The 22,516-nt window shown below is 39.5% G+C and overlaps 1 protein-coding gene across 1 annotated transcript in view; it reads right to left on the reverse strand.

Annotated features, from left to right (window-relative positions):
* SLC35F1 (solute carrier family 35 member F1) overlaps window positions 1-22,516 on the reverse strand; it is a 235,172-nt gene that overhangs the window by 104,709 nt on the left and 107,947 nt on the right. The gene's annotated exons all lie outside the window — the stretch shown is intronic.

The following is a 22,516-nucleotide window of genomic DNA, read 5'->3' on the forward strand; positions in this document are numbered from 1 at the left end:
GAATCACGTTCAACAGTGACAAGACACAGGAAGAAACAGGATGCTTTGGTCAATGAGAGATCTGCTGGGTGTAGCCAACATTGTGTTTCCATAATTTCTGCTCTTACCACTGACTTAAACATTGCACAAACACCTTTATTCATATATTAAACAACATCAGACTGTACACCCCTGACATTTAATTTTTCATTTCACATTTCACAAAGCATAAATGATAGTTTCAGTCAACAAATACACAGCACCGCTTCCTTCAGGCATCTCTCTTGACACAAGGACCCTGGAGTATCATTTAGACAGTGAGAATCACGTTCTCTCAGGACTTAGTAACCACAGAGAAAAATCAGAAAAAGGATTTTATAGCGTTTCACCACCAACAGGAATTTACTGTAAAACTTGCTTTCCCTCATTTCATTACTGTTTCATCATATAAACTATTCTTTCCATCTACCGCGCAAATATATATATATATATATGTTTTCTTTCATCATCACTGCATATGTCTGTTTGGGAGCGGAAGGTTTCCCTTTTTCCCTTCCTGTCTCCTCTGGTTCTTAAAAATATATTTTCTGGTTTGGCTTCTTGCTTTAATCTGTTTTTTTTTGACTTTCATCTCCAGACTCATCTGTATTTCCCTATTAAGACATTCCCCATTCTCTTTCTCCATACATTTCTTTCTGACATTTGTTCCTTTTGTGCATGTTCTGTCTTCCTGCAGTCTTTTCCTCTTTTCTCAAGAAACTGCTGTATCTAAAATCCCACTCTTTTACATTGCATATTATTTTTATATTCTTTCTTCAGCCTTTCAGCAATATCTTTTTCCCTTCCAATTATCTTTGCCTCTTTTCCTTGTCTCTTAGAACCACCCAGGTCAGCCCACACAATCCTCCTGTTACAATTTTTGTCACAGGATCTCCCACAGCATGGGAATATGTGTATTTTAAACGACCCCTAAACAGGTTTCCCAGGGCCCCCATGTGTCAGTACTTATGTGTTGACCAGGACTATTCTACAGCTACACCTTTCCCATGCAGAAACATGAAATGCAAATGTGTCGGCCTGTAAGAGGAGCAAGCAGGATGACTGCAAGGGAGAGTGAAAGGACACTGGAAGGGGACATTTAGTCCAAGTCCAGCTGGCTGCTGCTGTCACTGACACCAGAAAAGAAGAGCTGTAGGTCCCTGGGGAAACCCATGAAGGAGAAGGGAACACAGGAGAGGAGCATGCTCTGAAGTGTCTCACTGGAGCAGGGTATGAGGAAAGGGGATTAGGCAATCCTAAGGGAGCTGGGGAAGGAGGGCAGCACTCTTCTCAGCTGTAACAACAGCTCATGTGTGTCCTCCTCTGCCAGATGGTTAGAAAAAGAATTGCTTCAAGGCTGCTGGGCTTTCCCTGATTTCCCTGACCTCAGCTGTGCCTATTCAGCAGCGATGAGCATCTGTGCTCCCACAATCACTTTCCTGGTAAACTCCAGTGTCAAATTTATTTCCTTTTTTCTCACAAACAATCCTCCCACTAATGTGTCTCAGTGTCAGTCCCGGCATGATTCAACAAAGACACTGGAAAGCACAGGAGTCTGGGTAGTTATATTCAGCTAAAATATCTTGCTGACAAAGAGCCTGACACAGAGTAAGAGAACAAACTTTACTGTGCTAAGCCCCATGTTTTGAAGGGATACTGCTGGATAAGTAGCAAGTAAGACTCCACAACTGCTGCCTCCACTTTCACATTACTCACCCTACTGCGAAACATAACCATGGGAAACAAACATATTCCACAGAGATGACATCTGAGACTACAATGCAAAAGTTGCCAAAACTGTTGATCTTCAGTTCCTGCCACCACTGGCTATGCTGTTGACATGGCACAGGAAGTTTGAATACTGCCTGGAATTTAAATCACAGAATCACCCACATATTAACCTTATAAACTTGTTTACAGTTCATTTAGTTGGACAGAGTTTCCTACATCCTTGTGCAATGAAGTTTCACACAGGGCACTCTTGTTGCCTACTGCTTTTGTAGTTGTGTTTCACTAGAAAATTAAATGTTTGCAAATCTGTGTCTCTAACTGTGGTGTCTGCTTTACAGGGGAGGCAGGTGGTTATTAGCTGTTCTCTATCTCAGCTATGCCCATGAATGAATGTTGTATTACATCCATTGTGGGACTGCATCTGTTCTGGAAAGCATCTTGGATCCTACTTAGATTTACAGGAAGCTAAATATGTCCTCACTCATGAGAGGATTTTCCCAATAATATACTCCACCCTCCATATGGCACTTAGTTGTTGTACATCACTAATGATTACATTTCTTCAGGTTGGTGGGAAGTCTGATGACATGTTCTAGAAAGCATAACTTTTTTTTTCTCAGCTCACTACATTCACGTGTGTCAGGTCAGTACAGAACTGACCTCCATATTAAAATCCAACCAACAAAAATAGAAAAACTAAGTCAATTTTTGAGGCTGTATATGATATCTATAGCCATGTTAGGAGTACATCTTGATTCTATCATTGCCATTTTGCCCTTTATAAAACATATTTTTTTCATAACTGAGTCTTTGGCAAATAATTAAACCACATCTACAAGTGGCAGTTTTCAAAAAAAGTTCAAGCAGCTGTCTTTAGCCCTATAAATATATCTATATTTAGATATTTTATGTCATAAATATACAAACTAGAAGGTAAGTCGAGGTAATTCAAATTTTATGGTCTTTTTTGTAAGAATTCATTTAGAATCACTTTCTATGTCTTCTGTCACAAAATACAGGCAAAATTCCATTAGCTACTGTATTAGTGAAATCACCAATGAAGACAACAGGTAATTAGGAGTTCAGTAAAAGCAGACATGGAGAAAAATCAAGACTATGAACCTGATCACCTCCAAGTCTGTAGATAAAGGCTGGATGGAAGTCAGACTATACTCACTGTAGCTTGAAATAGCCAATAAGCAACAATGGTCTTTTGGATAATAACAGAACATAAAATTTGCAGACAACTACTTTGCAGAAGACCAGAGCAATTAATACTGTCAATACCACCACCTTTCAAAACACTGCTTACATACATGATTTTGAATAAGTACTGCTTGTCTCTGATTTTTTTGCACACATTTGGTACTTCTAATTACGTAAGAAAACTTATTCTGAAATCAGGCTGTTGTGTTCCTCCTCCAGTCAGAACTTAGTTAAATATTTCACAGATGATATATGACACAGAAAGATACATCTCTTCTTTTATTCTTATCTCATCAGTGCAAAGAGTACCACAAGTTAGATTTTTAAGCAGAACTAATTCAAACGTTCATGAAGCACTCAGGCTTCAAGAAAAGATGATCCATTTTATACAGTATAGTTTATTCTGAAGACTGTTCACACCCACATTAACTCTCCTGCCTTACCTAAAGATATGTCCACTTCAGACAGGAATGACAAACAGCAGCACAGAAGATTTGGTGTGCTTCCCTTCTCTCATCAGTGTAGGCTGCAACTGGCGCTAACCACTTAGTGACAGTAATAAATAAGAGAATACAAAGTACAAGATCAATAAAATGTTGATTTTTGCCTTGGGTAAATGGAAGGGAACAACTCATCTCTTTCAAAGAAGAGAAATAGTAACAAATCCTAAATTCTTTGTTTTAATTAGTGATGTCAATAGCAACAAGGAAGAATACATTTGGATAATCCTAATAAGGGATGTAAGATGCCTGAATTGTACAGAAAATGCCTAATAGCATTATCTGTATTTCATTTTTCTTGCCACAAATGGTTTAATAATACAAGAGTCTTAGCTCCTGAGCCTTTAGTACCTGGATAAGAATAATAGCAAATCTGTTCTTTTTTAAGAAGAAGGAGCAAGCAAACATTGAAAAGAAGCTTTCACTGGCTGTGGAAAGCCTACTACTTCCTTTAGACAGAGGAAAAAGCTCACTGTCATCTCCAGCACTCTAGTATCTTTCCTAAGTGTCATAATATTGTTGAAACATGAAACATGGCTCTTATCTGCAACCCTTACCCTGTTGTTTTTCATACCCTCCACCAGCTGAAGACTGGCGCTAAGGATTACTTCCCTAAACATTTGGTCTATCATGCTGGCTTCCATAGTACATTTTTTCACTAAAGAAGTAACATTAATTTATATCTTGAATAAAACATGTATGGTTTGAGGACCTTCACGCAGAACACCAAAAAAAGTCTCTCTACAAAAAGCTTTATAATAGTGAGATTTTCTGTATTTCAGGGTCCATTTTCTCTTTCACTGAGTGTTACTCTATTTGTTTACTTGTATTCTGTTTAAATCAAAACAAAACAATTCTTTAAAGATCCCATTTTCTCTCACTAAGGTCAAAAGCATCTTCTCAAGCCAAGTTAAAACAGAGAAGCTCTGCTTGTCTCTAAACTTTGATTTCATGAATGCATACGCATATAAATTTCCATTTAGGTTGGAAAAGACCCTTAGGATCATAGAATGTAACTGCAAAGCCACCACTAAACCATGTCCCTGAACACAACATATACCTGTCTTTTTATAACCTACAGACGTGGTGACTGAGCCACTTCCCTTGGGCAGCCTCTTCCAGCACTTGGTAACTTTCAGTGAAGAAAATTTTTCTACTATCCAACCTAAACCTCCCCTTTTGTCACTTGAGGCTGGTTCCCCTCATCCTAATGATAGTCATTCACTGCTACAGAGCAAATAGAAGATATTCTTCCCCTGTAAACTACCAATTTAAGGCCTGCTCCTTGGGTTTTTTGTTTGAATTAAAATTCTTCACTGGAACAAATCAAATTAATTTCACTGTAACCACCCTCACTAGTCAATCTGTCCAACACTTCCCATTGAGTCAGATGGGTATTTCAAAGTAAAGATGTAGGTCAGAATTACTCTTAAACCTCCAGGTGTCACACTGCTAGACATCTATCACAGGTACTTCATAATGTCCTAACAGAAATTAAACAATATTTCTTTATTGTCTCTTTAGAAGTGAAGCCAGAAGACAAAGTCTCATCTTGGCATTTGGAGCTGTTTAATTCTGTTTGAATGACTGAGCTAGTAGCTGCTGTGCATCATTTTTACTTGTTCCTCCAGGCATACAGAACTTTCTGTCACTTGAGTTTCTTCTTGTTTATCAGCCATGATAACACCATAAATTTCTGAAGACAAACATTCTCCTATCAAAGAACTATGAAGCTAGTGCTTGGTTCCTAGCACATACACAGTGCCACACAGTATAAAGTACTTAACAACTATCCTCAGATTCTTCTGTAATTATTTTTCATGAAGTTAAAACATCTAGCTTTCACTATTAGTTCATTTCCATGTCCTCCCAAGTGCCTTAGAACACCATTCACAACCCAAAATCAATGCAGTGAAACATTCAGAAGAAACCACATAATCACATCTGCTATATGCTGGAGAATAGGTGACATGCAAAGGGTGGCCAAGAGATTTAAAGATTTGTGCCTGCTTTATTCTGATACTAAATTCTGTTCTAAAGCACTCTCTGTGTCAGTTTCCTTTTAACTCAATTGCTTTCCCTCCCCTCTTTTGTACTAATTTGTTCTCTTTCCACAGATAGGTCCCCACTGCATCAGTTAAAGAGTACCTCAGAGGGTAAAGAACTGAGATTACCACTACTTTTAATCTCAGAATGAGGTGTGTTAATACTTTAGTTTGTCACAGGCTCCAGCAGATAAGAGATTAGCAGTCTGTTTCCTGAGCTGAAATTTCACTAGAGGGACACATCTGTAAAGGCTGCTCCAGATCGCAGCTAGAGCGAGCCTGCAGGCAGGACCAATCTTTCTCTGCGAAGGTAATGACTGCTATACAGAGTTATCACTCCAAATGTTCCAAGAACGTATTTAAAAAAAAAAGAAAAGCAGATACACTTCATTTAGAGACTGATTACTGCTACGCCACCACAAAGTTGATGATATTTATCACAGCACTGTGATTTTGCCAAGTTTTTACTTGAGTGCATTTTAGTGTGTTTCTGTAAAGCACAAAGAAAAATAAAACAGAGCTTAAAAACTTTACTTCGATTCAAAGTGAACTGAAGTTAAGACCTGTAAGAATCCAGTCATATTTAATTAAATGCTTAAAGGTGGATGCAGAATCTTATCTTAAGCACCTATTCCACCTACAGAAATGCTGACACACATTACCATAGGAGAAACAGGAACAGCACAAATGTCAAAACCTCAAATACCAACACTGCTTCCCCCATAGCCCCAGCTATAGCTCCCCCCACCCTGAACATAGCTGCTTCCACTGCAGCTCCTGAGTTCACACACCACACTGCATTTGAATGGCTGCTTAATGAGGACATGGATGTTACTTGCATATTTTGCTGTTCAGACTTAACACACACATGGGCAGCTTGTGAAAGAATAAATTAGCAAGATTTGGTAAAACTTTTTTTCAGGACAATCAACTGATGTCTCTCTGAAAGCTAAAATTTTCTAGAGCATATGAAGCTTCCTATCCGTCCTGCATTGCTCTGAAACAGAGTGCATCTAGAGAAAACAATTCTACACACTTTTCACAGAAACTGATATTTTCTTATTTTCCCATTATTCTGACATGTCTGTTATACAGAGAAGAAATTCCACAGGATAATGCATGTAACCCTTCCCTCCTCTTTGCCTCTCTCAATAAGGTAAGGATGGCCACAAGTATCTTCAATTAATGTATCAAAGCTGTTGCATGCTGCTTTAGAGCAATTAACAGAAGTAGTCACAATATTCTGTGATTGTTCACATCACTAAAGAGCAAGCAAGTTCTCCCACATACACACTCATAATATGCCATTGGTCCATGTACCATGTTTACTCTATTAGTCAACAACTTCCATAGTGTACACTCTCCACAATCATACTAAATGATGTCTCATGAAAATATGAGTCTTGAATGTCTAAATAGAAGATTTTTTTAATACTTCTAGTAGGGAAGAACAAACCAACCTGAGGTACATTCAGCATCAAGCATTCAAGCATCAATACTGAAGCCTGACCCCTAGCTAAGTTCATATATTGCATTAGAATATGAAAAATTCTAATGTTAATCTACAAAATTATGTGAAATTATTTGAAACCCACATAACACCAAGCCTATCCATCACTTAATTCCTACTTTGTCATTATTTTGAAATCTTCAGGTGCATTTAAATGATGTATAGGCTTTGTATTGCATCGTGGCATAAGGGATGAATTTCCTGCACTGCAAGGTGTGGGTACCTCCAGCTCTCACTGGTGCTCAAAAGAAACAAAGACACTCTTCAATACCTTGAGAGGATTAGCTCTTTATTTTCCAAAAAAGAACACTTAATGTCTTTATGAGAGGACAGAACTGTGGACTCCATGCATCTCAAATTTGCAGCTCTGAAAAGCTCCAGTCCTTGACGCCCTTAGGTCTGGTTGTTGAAGAAATGCCCACAGAGGAGTAAAACACCAAATAAGAGTTTCCTCATCTGTTTTCTGCCCTGTATCCCAACTAAGCTAAAAAAGAGAATATTTTTAAACAAGACCTTGAGCCCTTCCAGGTGGACCAAGAAGTACAAAATTAAATCCTTCTCAGTTACCCACGATGTTTCTGGAACAAGTCACTGACCTGCACGGGCCCTCAAAAGAGGAAAGTTGGCTTCTCTTTTCCTTCAGTGTCCTGAGGGAGAAGGCTGTGGGGACACAAGGTCCAGGCAGGCAGAGGAGAGCAATGGCATGAAGCCACTGATTGCAACTCCACGCAGCATCCCAGGGATGGCCCTAAAGGAGCAGGGAACGGACAGGCAGACCTGGATGCACAGCTGATGCTTCCCAAGAGCTGAAGAAGGCCCAGCAGCCTCCATGTTGACTAGAAAAACACACTGGAGAAGAGGAGATCTATGTGTGTTTCTTATCCTTCCCATTTTGGCCTTCTTATTTCCTTTGAGGTTTTCCTATTTAAAGCCTGGAGGTTCTAATTTGTATTCAAATACAACTGGGCTTGAATTTAAGAGCCTTTTGGGGAGCTCAGTAAAATTCAAGGTCTAGGTACATCCACCTCAATGCTGTGGCTGACTCAGACTCTGCTGCTTTCAAGTGACAGCTTGAGGGACCAGCACAGAGTCCTGGCTTTGGATAAAACAAAGCAGAATCATATTAAGCAAGTCTCAGGAGTCTCTGCAGCAGTTTGTTAGGATGAGATCTTATATAATAAATTCCCAACTCTTGTGTATTACCAGTTACAGTAATTTTTGAAAAATGGGTTTTCTTTATTGTAAGCTTTTACTCCAAGTTCATACGCGCATACACATGCTCTTAAATATGTGTTTTGCAACTTTTTAATAACAAAGGAACTGGAATTTTTCAAAGACTATTCTTACACATATAAAACTTACACTTGCACTTAATATTTAGCGATATACTACTGGAACAATCTGCTGCACTGACCATAAGTGCAAAGAAAGCACTTTAGAAAAAAAAAAAAAATTTAACATAAGAAATACATTAAAAATAGCAAATGAAAGCATGGTGACAAAAATTCCATGCTATTATCTCGATGGAGTCCAGTGGTAAAACACTACAAGCAAACTGGAAACAGTCTGGGTGTGTTGGTGTAACTTGTTAATCATCAGACAGTTTCATCCTACCAGTGATTCAACAAATTTAAAAAAGGAATTTTATTCTTAAAACATGACTAAGCTTTGAAACAGCCACCTGTCTTCTAATCAGCAATTTCCTAGTGCTTTTTCAGCTATGAATCACAAGACCTGGAGCACCACAGGCTTTTTCTCTTTAAGAATTAAGGTCTCTCAGTATACAGTTTTTGGCAACCTCCCAGTCCAGGGAGCACTGGATAGACTGAAAATACTCCAGTCTTTCTGATGGAATAAAATATATAATTATAGATGACCATGCAATACAAAAATTGCATTTCAGATTATTTTGGCCAAATAAACTGACTGAAGCTGGCTGCAGCCCATAAACTTTTACAAATTATCACTGTCTACCCAAGTGCGACCAAAGAAATTAAGACTCTTAGATCAAAAGATTCGATCTAGGTTAGAATAATATGTGGCAGAATTAATTTTTCACACAAGAGCTTACAAAACTGGTTCCAAACACTAATTGAGGAATATAATACTTTTAATTAAGTAACCCTTCTTCCATAGTTTTCCAGAAAATAATTTTAAAAATGGGATTTCCAGTCTTATAAATAGAATATGAGACTGAAGTACAGATGAAGAGTGAGCTGTAATTCCTCAGGCTAGAACTCCATATGAAATATGACAGCTGCTAAAAATATTACATTTTAGCCTACAAAACCTAGATAGTCATTGGGCTGCTGCTCACCATTATTTTTATAGTTTGGGAATAAAGCACACAAATAGATGTCTTTCTATGAGATAGATATTTGTTCTTCCTCTGTTCCAAATGGACCAGTTTGAGCTTCCAGCTGGTGGAGGAAACTGGGACAAGAAGGACTGATGGCTTTCCGTCTCTTGGAGAAAACTAAATTCTCTGTCAAGTTCATCTCACTTGCAGAGGTTTTTATGCTTGAGCCTCATAACATTTAAATACAGTGATGAATATCTTTGGATAATATGAGAAACAGTTTTAAAATTTTCAGTTAAGAATATCATGAGCTTCCAGTTTTCTCAGAGGAGCTGAAAGCCTACAGTAATAGACCTCAATGATTCCCAGCATCAAGAAAAATAGCTCACTAGTGCCCTAAGAAGTACAGCATCACATCTTATTGCTCTCTTGCCATTACTGTACAGTGCTAATTCAGTTTAAACTGATGGGGTTTATGGACTAAGTTGTACAGCTACTGAGAGACAGCTGATGAAGAAGGAGGTGAAAAGCATTACAGCTCCTGCTATACTCCTGCCACTGATAAGCCAATCTTGACTGGCAAGCTGATGGAAAACAAGCTTAAATGACTCAAGATTCTTCAAGTGATAACTGCTACTGTAATTTAATTCAGTATTGTCAGAAACAAGAATTATGGGCTTGAAAAATTAAGTAGAGTTCCTAGAAAATGGTATGTAAGCAAGGATGTTTTGATGGATGATTTTTCCTGATGCTCCTGAAAACTGCAAAAGTTGATCATGAATTGCTGTCCCAGTAAAATGTGTAACTCTAAATGTATGCACTTGCAAGTACTGGCAGTGTATACACAATTAGGCACCTAAAGCAATATGCTTTAGTTTTTTCTTTAGTAAAATCAAAGGTTAAAAAAGCCACAGGTATGCATAGTAAACATATGAAACTGTGAAGATCCTGGCTGGATTTTTGAGAATTAAAACTACTAGTTCAATTATTATAAAAAGTAAAATTTTTCTTTTTTTTTCTCTTCTTTTTTATATCAGCACATCTGCAAAATACAGATATTATATAATCAGGACTGTTCATTCTAGAGACCATTTAATATCTAATATAAAAGTTTAATTTAAAAATCAATTTGATTTGTCTGGATTTTGCAAAATCTTTTGTTTGCTAAGACTAATGTAACGTGTCAGAACACAACTATTACTGGTGGGGCTTTTTGCAGCTTTTCTGGAATATACCAATCATATTTTCAATAACACCGAAACACAGAAAAATTGAAAAAACCCTGCTTCAGTGGGCCGCATTTTGTCCCCAAGTAGGCATATGCTATTCCCACAAATTTTGATTTTTATAGCAAGTTCCAACTATCATCTACATGCTTAAAATATGTAAAAGAAACCTTAAGAAAATGTCCTTACATTGGCCCATACATATTGGCCTCTTAATTGCACTTCTGGTACAGAAAGACAAAGGATACCCACATTAGCATTTCACTGAGGGTGGCACTGAGCCTCTGCACACTTTAGCACTTCTCTCAGTACTTCAAAGGAGAGATGCTCATGTGCCTGTGGCTCCTTCTGGCTTCAATTCTTCAAGGCCCTGACCTTCTTTCACTGCTTTGCATGTGTGGGTTTGTATTGCTGCTGCCTTGTTCTGCAGCCCCTCAAGCAGAAGTAATACCCAAAGTTGCTTGCTCATGGATATTACGACAAAAGCAAGGACATTAAAATTTTATGCATTTTTTCCCCCACAGTTTTTTCATGCACAGAGGCCAGGATTTCTCCCTTGTGAGTGAGACTTTCTTGAGATTCTTCTTGCCTGTGAAGCCTGCATATTTAGTTTCATGGTGGCATAATTTTATTAAGGAGGAACAGAAAAGTACCCTCACCAGATTCATCTCTAATCTGGTGGTTTATACACCACTGGAAGCAGAATTATATAAGAGTTCGAGTCCTCAGAATGAGATGACTGAAGCCAAATACAGGCAAACAATTTAAAGGTTCAGCTGTTTCACAGAGCTGAGTACCACCTTCTGGAAGCCAGATTCTTGCTCCATCTCCACAGGAACTGTGGAGACATAGATGGATATTGAATTCCTGGTTTACATAGCTAACTACCTCAGGTCTGCAGCAATGCTAGATTTCAGTAGACTAAACCCTTCCTGATTCAGCTACTTTCCCTTAACAGGGCATTAGTGTTTCATTCAGGCTTATTAATTCTGCTGCAAGAGGTAGCACATAAACACTATAGTAAATAAGCTTAACATCATCACATCATCACCTCTGCATCTCTCTGCAGATCTGGGCAAAGCCAGCTTTTAGGGGTGGAGCCAATTTTGAGTGTCTTGCTAATAGGACTTCAAAGATACTGCGTTTGCTTCTTCTATGTCTGCTACTGGTCCTTTCTAATAATAAGGTCCCTACAAGGTGTTTCAAGTTAGATGCCTGGAACTGATGCAGTGACAACCCATAGTTGCTTTTACAGGTCCTCTCTGCCTTCTTACTTCTGTGATACCACAGGTCTGCAGGAAAGGAAGCACTTAGTGAAAGGGGTCACTGCAAATCCAGATTCCTCAGAAATGGAATGCAGACATTTCTCCCTCTACTTGATTTAGGTTTTGCTGTTTGCTCACTATGCAGCAGTGACAGCCATTACTCAGCCAAAATTACATGGGACTAAATTGCAAACTAAAAAACTAAAACTAAACTGCATCTGTGTTTACATTTCTATTTCATATCATTCAAAAGGAAGAAATATATGCCAAGTGGAAATTACAACTGGAGAGAATTCATCTCCTGCTAAATGGAAAGTCCAGGTATCTGCTACACAAAGATCTCTGTGGAATGGTTCTGTCTTGCTGCTCTACCCTTAGGCTCCAAGATAAATCTCTCCCTTCCTCTCTTCCTTTCAATCTGGTGGAACAGCATGACTGCCTCTGTCAACACTGTAAATTTACTACAGACCTGACACAGAATGATGGAACAGGCTTAGCTGAGGAAATGCAAGAGCACTGATCTCATTGCTGCTGGCTTTAGCGGAGTTTAAGATTGCAAGGTGTTCGATATAAAAAACAAATGTGAGCGATCTGGGAAGGTGTCAGCTGCAGATTTTTGAAGTGTCAGGACTGAGAAATTTCTGGCCTACAGGATCCTGCTGTGGTGCCAATGTACAACCAAAGCCACTGGTGACCTAAAAGTTGAGAATGATGACTCACTTGAAGTAAAATGAAACCTGTGAAGAACGGGGAGCTGTAAGGTCATCTCACAGGAACAAACCGTGTCCGACATTTTTACAGAACATTGATCTGCCTCTTCTCTCTGCCTTCCTGCTTGCCTTACTGTAATTTCTTCATAATGTTCCCATCTATAGTCTGGATGTGGGATCAAAGCAAAGGAAACTCAATCATGTACCATAGATTTTCTCAGTGGGATTTGGGTATCATTTTCCCTTCCCAGCACTGAACCGTGGAGTCATGCAAAGGCAAGAAGCAGGCTGTAACCAGGCCACTGAGGGTCTGCTCAATGTCTGTGTGGCCAATACACCATCTCCTTGCCACACACAGGACTATGGCAGGCCAACATGCACTCCTGAACCAGGATCAGCATCAACATCCCACTGAAGTGAACGAGATCAGACTCATGAGCCTCCCACGTTGTGCTGGGACACCATATCAGCACCATGCTACTCTCTTGACCATGGCAGGTATGGAAGAGGCATAGCTCTCCTCTTCCCCTTATCCCTCTGGTGTGCCAACCTCTCTATTCCAAGCACTGGGAAATGGTATTCCCGTATTATCCCCTGGGCTACTCTGCATGGAGCACCTCAGCAGCAGCACTGAGACTGGTTCATGAGAGAGCAGCCTGCATAAGGTGAAACTGCCCTCTGAAGAAGCCTGTCTCTAGTGAAGACAGCCACAGAGGATGCCACTTGCCAAAATGATGGCTTCTCAAAAGTGTAATAAAAAGTGCAGGGATGCTTCATCACAGGCCAATTGTTTTTCTTCAGAGGAGAATCTTTTGCCTCCCAACTATATACCACCATGGTTACAGCCTTCAGCTGGCAACTTTATTATATTTCTCCTCCCAGAAACATTTAGATCTGTGCTTGGTGGAAGGAGAGCAAGGGGTCAGTCTGACAGCTGAAATGAAAAGTGTAAGGAAAAATCAGGGATTAAATAATATTCTGTGCTTGCATGACATTTGATACTCTGTTCTAAAGCTTCACACAGCTACTGTTACAAAATTACATGAATATGCCCACCATTAGCATTAAATAGAAAAAGTATTTCTGTGACAGTCAATAGCATTTGCTCTTCAGCAATCACCCCTCTGAATGGTGTCTAAGTCTGTAGTTACAATTGAAGGATGAAATCCTAACCTTAGCTCTCCATTTCCTTGCCTTTCAGAATTGAAGCTGACCATTAAATAGGACTTAACTGTAACAAAATTTTCCCTTGATTTTTTTTTTCTATTAAGAAACAAGAGAAATGGAAAAAAAGGCAGAAATTCGCTTGTAAGCTGGAGGAGTGAATCCAAAGAAATACTCAACATATATAGCGCAGGCACTGGGTTCAGGGATTATATCCATACAGGCCATACTGCAACACAGTAGGTACCTTATATGCATAATTTATGTTTGGGAGCATCTGACAAGGGCCATATGGGGCTGTAAAACATGTAAATACTTTGTAGATGTAAAAAAAAAACCAAAACCAAAACAATTAGCTTTTAATTTCTTTTCTTAGTTTCCTTATGGATGAAACTACAGTTTAACTCAATTGTAATTAAATCATTCTGTATAAATGAAATGCTTTTGTTTATGAAGCCCAGTTTGAACACATGGATCCATGTTTATGCCTATGGGTGCTGCTCCTCTGGGAGCTTCCACTGCCAGTGACCCAAAGCTGAAATAGGGCTCACTGAGACTTGGGAGCTGTTTTCCTGAGACCCCTGCACTCAACCCTCAGTTCTCAGATGGAAATGTGGCTCCACGCCATCAACCCAGCAGCCTGCCCAAGCAGGAGCAGAGAAATACAGAACAAGATGTAAAAATGGTTTAGATGTGTGAAATATAATGAATATTATTTACTCAACAGGACATCATTCTGCTTTTTTAGATGTCATGCCTCCAAATTTGGCGTGACAACGGCCCTTCAAATGATCAGCTTTACATGAAATTAATGAAGAGCATTTTTTGTGACTATTTTCCTATTGCTGCCTAAATCTGATCATTAGGCCCTGTGCCTGCACAGACAACTGAGGGCTTCAAGGGTGAAATTATCCAAACAAAACAGTGGTAGACAATAAGAAGGGTTTGGTATTAATTGCCATTAAACCCTAACAGGTTGCTTTTACAGCTTCCTTACTGCATGCATCTTACTGTGCAAAGTAAAATACCCTTCAAATGTGAGAGCAATATGAGAACCAGACACTACTGTTGTCAGAGGATGTAGGGAGGCAATTAGGAAAGCTAAGGCGTCCTTGGAACTTAACCTTGCAAGTCGGGTTAAGGATAATAGAAAGGGCTTTTTCAAATACATAGCCAGCAAAACTAACACTAGAGGCAATATTGGCCCACTAAGGAATGAGCTGGGAGCCCTGGTGACAGAGGATATAAAGAAGGCAGAGGTGCTGAACGCCTTCTTTGCCTCTGTCTTTACTCCTGCAGGGTTTCCGCATGAGCCCCAGATTCATTTAACCCCAGAAGTAGTCAAGATAGATGAAGAGTTTGACATAGTAGATGAGGATTGGGTTAGGGATCAGCTGAGTAATCTGGACATCCATAAGTCGATGGGTCCAGATGGAATGCATCCAAGGGTGCTGAGGGAGCTGGCGGAGGTCATTGCTAGGCCACTCTCCATCATCTTCAATAAGTCATGGGTAACAGGAGAGGTGCCTGAGGACTGGAGGATAGCAAATGTCACTCCAGTCTACAAGAAGGGCAAGAAGGAGGACCCGGGTAACTATAGACCGGTCAGCCTCACCTCCATCCCTGGAAAGGTGATGGAACAACTTGTTCTTGTCACTATCTCCAGGCATATCAAGGACATGGGGGTCATCAAGAGCAGTCAGCATGGTTTTATCAAGGGTAAATCATGTTTGACTAACCTCATAGCCTTCTATGAGGAAATTACTAGGTGGATAGATGATGGAAGAGCGGTAGATGTGGTTTATCTTGATTTCAGTAAAGCATTTGACACCGTCTCTCACAGCATCCTTGTAGATAAGTTGATCAAGTATGGGTTTGGTGATCAGGTAGTGAGGTGGGTCAGGAACTGGTTGAAAGGAAGGAGTCAGAGAGTTGTAGTCAATGGGGCAGAATCTGGTTGGAGGGGCGTGACTAGTGGAGTCCCTCAGGGGTCGGTACTGGGACCGGTGTTGTTCAATATATTCATCAACGACTTGGATGAGGGTATAGAATGTACCCTCAGCAAGTTTGCTGATGACACTAAGCTGGGAGGAGTGGCTGACACACCAGAAGGCTGTGCTGCCATTCAGAGAGACTTAGACAGGCTGGAGAGTTGGGCAGGGAGGAACAAGATGAAATTCAACAAGGGGAAGTGTAGAGTTTTGCATTTGGGGAAGAACAACACGATGTCCCAGTATAGGTTGGGGGCTGACCTGCTGGAGAGCAGTGTAGGTGAAAGAGACCTGGGGGTCCTGGTAGACAAGAGGATGACCATGAGCCAGCAATGTGCCCTTGTGGCCAAGAAGGCCAATGGCATCCTGGGGTGCATTAGAAAGGGTGTGGTTAGTAGGTCAAGAGAGGTTCTCCTCCCCCTCTATTCTGCATTGGTGAGGCCACACCTGGAGTATTGTGTCCAGTTCTGGGCCCCTCAGTTCAAGAAGGACAGGGAAGTGCTTGAAAGAGTCCAGCGCAGAGCTACTAAGATGATTAAGGGAGTGGAGCATCTCCCTTATGAGGAAAGGCTGAGGGAGCTGGGTCTCTTTAGTTTGGAGAAAAGGAGACTGAGGGGTGACCTCATCAATGTTTTCAAATATGTAAGGGGTGAGTGTCAGGGAGATGGAGCTAGGCTTTTCTCTATGGTGACCAGTGATAGGACAAGGGGTAATGGGTGTAAGTTGGAGCATAGGAGGTTCAAGTTGAATATCAGAAAGAATTTTTTTACTGTAAGGGTGACAGAGCCCTGGAATAGGCTGCCCAGGGGGGTTGTGGAGTCTCCTTCACTGGAGACATTCAAAACCCGCCTGGACACGTTCCTAGGCGATGTACTCTAGGTGGCCCTGCTCTGGCAGGGGGGGTTGGACTAGATGATCTTTCGAGGTCCCTTCCAACCCCTAGGATTCTATGATTCTATGATTCTATGATACATTCTACTAGTTTTCAGTTTACACTGCTGGAAGTATCACACTTCATCTGTGTGTACTCTACAACTATGGGAGGCACAGAATACAATCAGTATCATATTAAGTTGTACATACAAATATTTTCATGCTCAACTAATATGATTATGTCTATACAGGCATACTTGAGATATATCATGGGACCAGATGAGAGAGATTAATCTTGTAATTAATTGTGTGCTTGAATTTAATTTATATGCTTTTATTATTTAGTACCTGTGTCAACCACTTAATTTGCCTGAAAATCATTTTCTTATATAATATTAATGAAACATGCTATACTGAAATTCATCAAACTGTGGAAATCAGAGATTAGGAAGACTCATTATATCATCAATTTATCTTCTAGTTTAAAACAGTTCAAAAGCTGTGGTTTCAGAAACTACTCCTTCAAGAACAGAATTTCAATTGAAGAAAAGAGCATTTGTGGCAGAATGGACACTGGAAGAAATAAAACAGCGTAATTCTTTTCTGTACAAACATCACACAAAGGTCAGTGTTTTTACATCTCTGTACATATGACACCCTAAGCAAATTAAGATAATGAGATTTACACAGTAATAAACATAAAAAATTGTCTGTACACAAAACACTTAATGCCCAAACATGGAGATGAGACTATTGGGGTAGTGAGGGGGTGCTGAGGGGCTGCTGACTGAGCACAGGGAGAGATCAGATCAATGAGAACCATCAAAGTAATTGCTTGTTTAATCTTTGCTAAATTGCTTGCTTAATCTTTAGGTTAGTCTAAGGAATGTTTAGGGCATTCCTGGACTAGCCAGTTGGGAGGGTGCTCTGCTGGATTCAGAAGGAGCATATGGAGTTGAGAATGGCTGGGAATCAGCACTGTTGTGAGAAGCGGAAGAAATTGCTAAGACAAGAACAATCTGTCTGCGAGGTCCTTGGTGGTCACACTGGGCCTGGCTGGAATAAACTACCTTTCTCTCAATCCATGCATTTTTCATTTTACTTTTGTCTCTCTGTCCTGCTGAAGAGGGGGAGTGATAGAGCAGCTTGCTGGGCATCTGGTAGCCAGTCAAGTTCAAGCCATCACAGGGACTGAGGAAATCTTGTTGTGGATGGATGTGGGGGAACACCAGGAAGCCTCACACAACCATGGGTGCAAAGAATTCTCACCTTGAGACACTTCTGCCCTCTCTCTGCCTGTGTTCAACAACAGGAACTTGGAAGGTAGAGCAGCAGCCATGCTGAGGCCACATTGCCTGCTGAGCTTGTCTCAAGAAGATTTAAAAAAAAGCAACCCTGCAGTTTCTGACTGTCTGCCAAGCATGTTAGGGTCTCTGTCATGCCTGATTATTTTTGCAAGGCCAGACAGAATAGGCACTGCAATAGTCCACCCTGTCTTGTGAGATGCAAATGATGGCCCTTGGTCTATAAGTCTTAACTGTGTAGTAGGGACCAGGAAAAGCAGGCAGAAGTCTTTACCTGTGGGATTTTTCCCTTGAAGTCTATTGTCAGTTTTACTACAGACCTATCATGGATCTTCATATCTTCAGCTCTCCATCTTCATTTAGTCTCCAGCAATGACATCTGTATCTGTTCAGGTCATAAAATCTCAGAGAAAGGATACTGATATATTAAACCAGCACCTACCAGAAAGCTTTTCCTTGTGTAGGAAACAGAATAGGAACAGAGACACAACACAAAAATAGAGTTTCCACAAGAAACCCCAGTGAAAAATGCCCACTAGTGTTGGTGGTTCAATCTCTACTAGATTTTCTCATCCCTAAAAGAAATGTATCATATTCCTCTGTAACAGAGGTTTATTTCTCACAATTTGCTTGGAACCACCAAAACCTTAAACTTCCCTTGTTTCCATTTTTAGTGAACCCTTTGTTGTGTGACAGCTTTTGGTTCTTTGAAATAAAAATGCTTTCACTGCCTGCTTATATTCATTTTCAGTTTGAAGTTTTGTGCTTTCCTTTTCCTACGGTTTTGCTGACACATCTTAGGCTGAGTCTCACAATCCCAATTCTCCCTGCTCCTCAATGAAGAAACAGTTCTGAAGAAACTGGATGAAACTCATCAGACACTGAAAAATAATTCCTGTTCACCTCAAACCTCCTGTTTTGTCCATTCTTTTAATCCCTTCCATGTTCCTCCTGGTGTTTCAGGCCAGGAGTTGAATGCAGTTCAGCATGTGTATTGTAAAAGCAAATGTCTAACTTGGTGAATTTGTTTTGCAGGCAGTTACAGTGGTGATCTATACACGTGGAGCAGTATAGGTAATTTTTTTTTCTTATAAATATACAGGTACTGAGATCAGAATGTAACTCGTAGGAGAATTTACATTGACAAAATTCAGTGATGGCATGTCCAGTCTCACTAGAAGTAAACCTGGTGCTATGTCTCTGTTTCTTACTTTGATCAAATGAAAAAGGACTCAGAGAAAAACAGATTTTTTAGAGTGAAATCTGAGTCAAGCTTGAAAGCCTCAACAGCCGAACATTTTTCTTGTCATTGAGAATTCCCTGGACAAAAAGGGCAACACAGATTGCCAGGGTGAGTGCTTCTTTTGTTTCAGGATCAAGCAAAAAACCATCAGGTGTAATTTCATACTTATTCAAGGTTTGCAATTTGAGAAGAAACTCCCAGAGAAGAAATTTCTTCATAAATTAACTATCTCCGCATCTAGTACCAAGAAGTAACGTTTCTGTATTTTAATATCTCAGTAGGTTTTCACTGCCTACCTGCTAGTGAGTCCTCTCAAACTCACTTCCCATCCTTACCATCTCAGAACTTGCCATGTTTACTGTAAAATTTCATCGTGAGGTCACTTTTGAGAAGAGTAAACCATCACAACACAGATGCAGACAAAACAGAATGAAGCCTCCAAATTAATCTGAAATTATTTTTTCATAATTTCTATCTGTTTTTTTCTTAAGAAGTATTTCCTGCTCAAATTAATTGTTTTGGATAAAATTCTTTTGATCCCAATTCTACCACTCAGGCAGCTTCACATCAAACAGCTAACCCAAGCAATACCTGATATTTAGAAAAATACAAAGATTGATATTTTTCATGCTATGATGTTAAAATTAAAATGGAAACAATCCATTCAAGCAATCTAACACTGGAACATTCTATGGAGTAACTGCAGGATCAAAAGCACCACTTCATGCACAAAAGCCTCTTTCAGAATGACATCCAGTTTTGTTTGACTCCAGGGCATTGGAACCTGTCACATTCCTAATTAAGTTGTTTGAAGAAATGCTAATTTGAACCTTATTTCTAGAGTGAATTTTTGTATTTTCAGCTTTCTACCACAAGGTCATATTATGTTTGGGTTTTTTTGTCATCTATTACGCAAAAAGAATTTAAAGCAGAGGGAAAAAACAAGCTAAAAAATTCAGGTTTACCTGAAAACTCAGAAAGTATAGCTCAAAATACATGGATGGAAAATCAGTTTCTAAGAAGAGCTTTACAAGGGACCAGTGGCTGGCTGAGCATGTAACCAATTGTGCTTGGTGCAAGCTGGCACCCTGGCTAAGCTGCCTCTGGTTGGGAAGCTACCACAGAATGACCTTCTGCAAACAATTTTTTTTCCCATGAAACTGTCTGGTACAGTTACAGCTGTCACACATGAAAAGGAAACTCAAATACAATTACCACAGGCTCTTATTCTAACTTTTTTTTTATTATTATTTGACTGGTTTGAGCCGTGTGTTAAGGCCAACAAAAGAATACAGATGTAATAAGCTAAAATGTCAGCAGGGACTCACATGACCATATAGCTTGACCTCCAGAATAACACAAGCTATGAGAATTTTTAGAATTAATTCCTATTTGAAGAAGAGTACGAATTGTACAAAACCATTCAGTGTTGTCCTGAAAACGTCCAGCAGTGGAGAGACTTGATAAATTGCTCCAGAGATAAATTACCTAATTATTAAAAATCTGCATCTATTATTTCTAAGAGGAATTTGTCTAACACCAACTGTCATTATACCACTGCTTCCTGGTGCTATGTTATCAATTTTTTTCTTAATGTATACAAAACTCTACCAAGTCACATTCTAGTCTTATTTTTCTTTAATTAAGCAGGGCATATTTCTTCAGCTTTTCACTAAAAGGGTTCTTGTTTTTAGTGCTAAACTTCTCTGGTCTATCATATTCTTCAGTGCTTAATAAACAGGGTGGGACACATTGTCCCCAGACCAGTCACACCACAACCAAGAAGTGTGCTAATGTAGCCTCACTTCCTTTGTTCACATATCAAAAAATCACATTATCCCTCTTGCATCAGGGCATAGCATGAGATCATACCCTGCTAATTCCACACACAATGTCCTAACTCCTTCTGTTACTGCTTCCTAGGACAGAGCCAACAATCCCATCAGCATGGCCTATAGTATTTATTCTTATATGTGGTCCTCTTAGTTGGCCTCATACAAACTTCTATTTCTTTGCATTTCACCCACAGCAATCAGGACAGATCACTCTGTACAGCAACTTGTTCCTTTAACTATTATCACCCTCTTCAACTTTGTGTCATCTGCAAGCTTTCTCTCTTCTTCCACATCCACTGATAACATTGTAAAATAGAACACAATTAATTGTCTTGCTTGCTCAAGAAACACATTTTGGTTTAGAAGTTGCCACTAAGCCAATTTTAAAACCATTCAATGTGTGTGCTATGTTGATTTTGGATCATTCCACTTTCTTAATAAAAAAGTTATATAATACCAAGTTGAAAAGACTGAGAGGAATTGAAACACACAACTTCAAGACTGTCCCCAAACTATCAACCTTCTCAAAAAAGGCACAAAGATATTTTGACAAAAGGTATTCATCATAGGCCCATACTTATTAGAACTAATTATTTTAACCTTTATTTAACATTTGATTAATCAGATCCCAGATCTGCTGCAATTTCAGATCAATGCCATGGTGACAGGACAATGAATATCTGAATCACCTCTTTGGCCTTTAACAAACCAGAACCACACAACCTTATTTCCTCTTTGCTGGAACCTCCCCACTGCAAACCAGCATTAGCAGCACAGAGCTCATGAACTACAAACTTGCTCATTTAAAAGCAGCCAGCTTCAGTTTTATATCTTAGTTACTGTTGGAACAGAAAATATTTTGTCATTGCCATATAATACACCACCTGGATTTTTCTCAGAATCCTTCTACTTTTCTGATTTCTCTCTTGAAAAAAAAAATTAAAAATGAGCACCAACAACATTCTCCAAGCAAAGCAAAGCCAGTTCCCCTCCTGCTTTCTGCCTCTACGCCCCTCACACGCTTTCTACAGTCCTCAGCTTCTGCTGCACACAAATTCCAATCTGCTCTCCTTTTATTTCATTGCTTATGAATTTTAAGTATTTTTGTTGATTTTTTAATGTAGTCACGAAAGCACAACTGACTGGAAGGTAGAATATTTTCAATGTTCTTTTAAGAAATGCTATGAAACGCTTTTCAGAAAATCTAAAAAGTGTTACCCAAAGATGACCTGAGGAGGATATAGAGACTGTTTGCACTCAGAGAAATCCATACAAACACAGGAGACTTTCAAGCCCCCAAAAAACTCTGCTGTAGTTCAAATGAAATTTCACTGGTATCCGCCTGTGCTGATCTTTCACTATATGGAGTGAATATTGTTTTCCAAAACCAAATTTGCATAGGGATGCATAATTTCCTATGCTCACCAGTGGGACTGTGCTTCTATAGTTCAGACTTTTAAGTTTTTCAGGATAGAAAAAAGTAACACATTTTTAATAATTCCCCATAGCAGGTAAAGAATGCTATAAGTATGAGAAAGCTTATTAGTGTTAGATGTGTCTAATTGATATGTCCTGGTAATAAAAGACTCATTTTCT

Source organism: Heliangelus exortis, chromosome 3 (genome assembly GCF_036169615.1).
Source record: "Heliangelus exortis chromosome 3, bHelExo1.hap1, whole genome shotgun sequence".
Lineage (NCBI taxonomy): Eukaryota > Metazoa > Chordata > Aves > Apodiformes > Trochilidae > Heliangelus > Heliangelus exortis.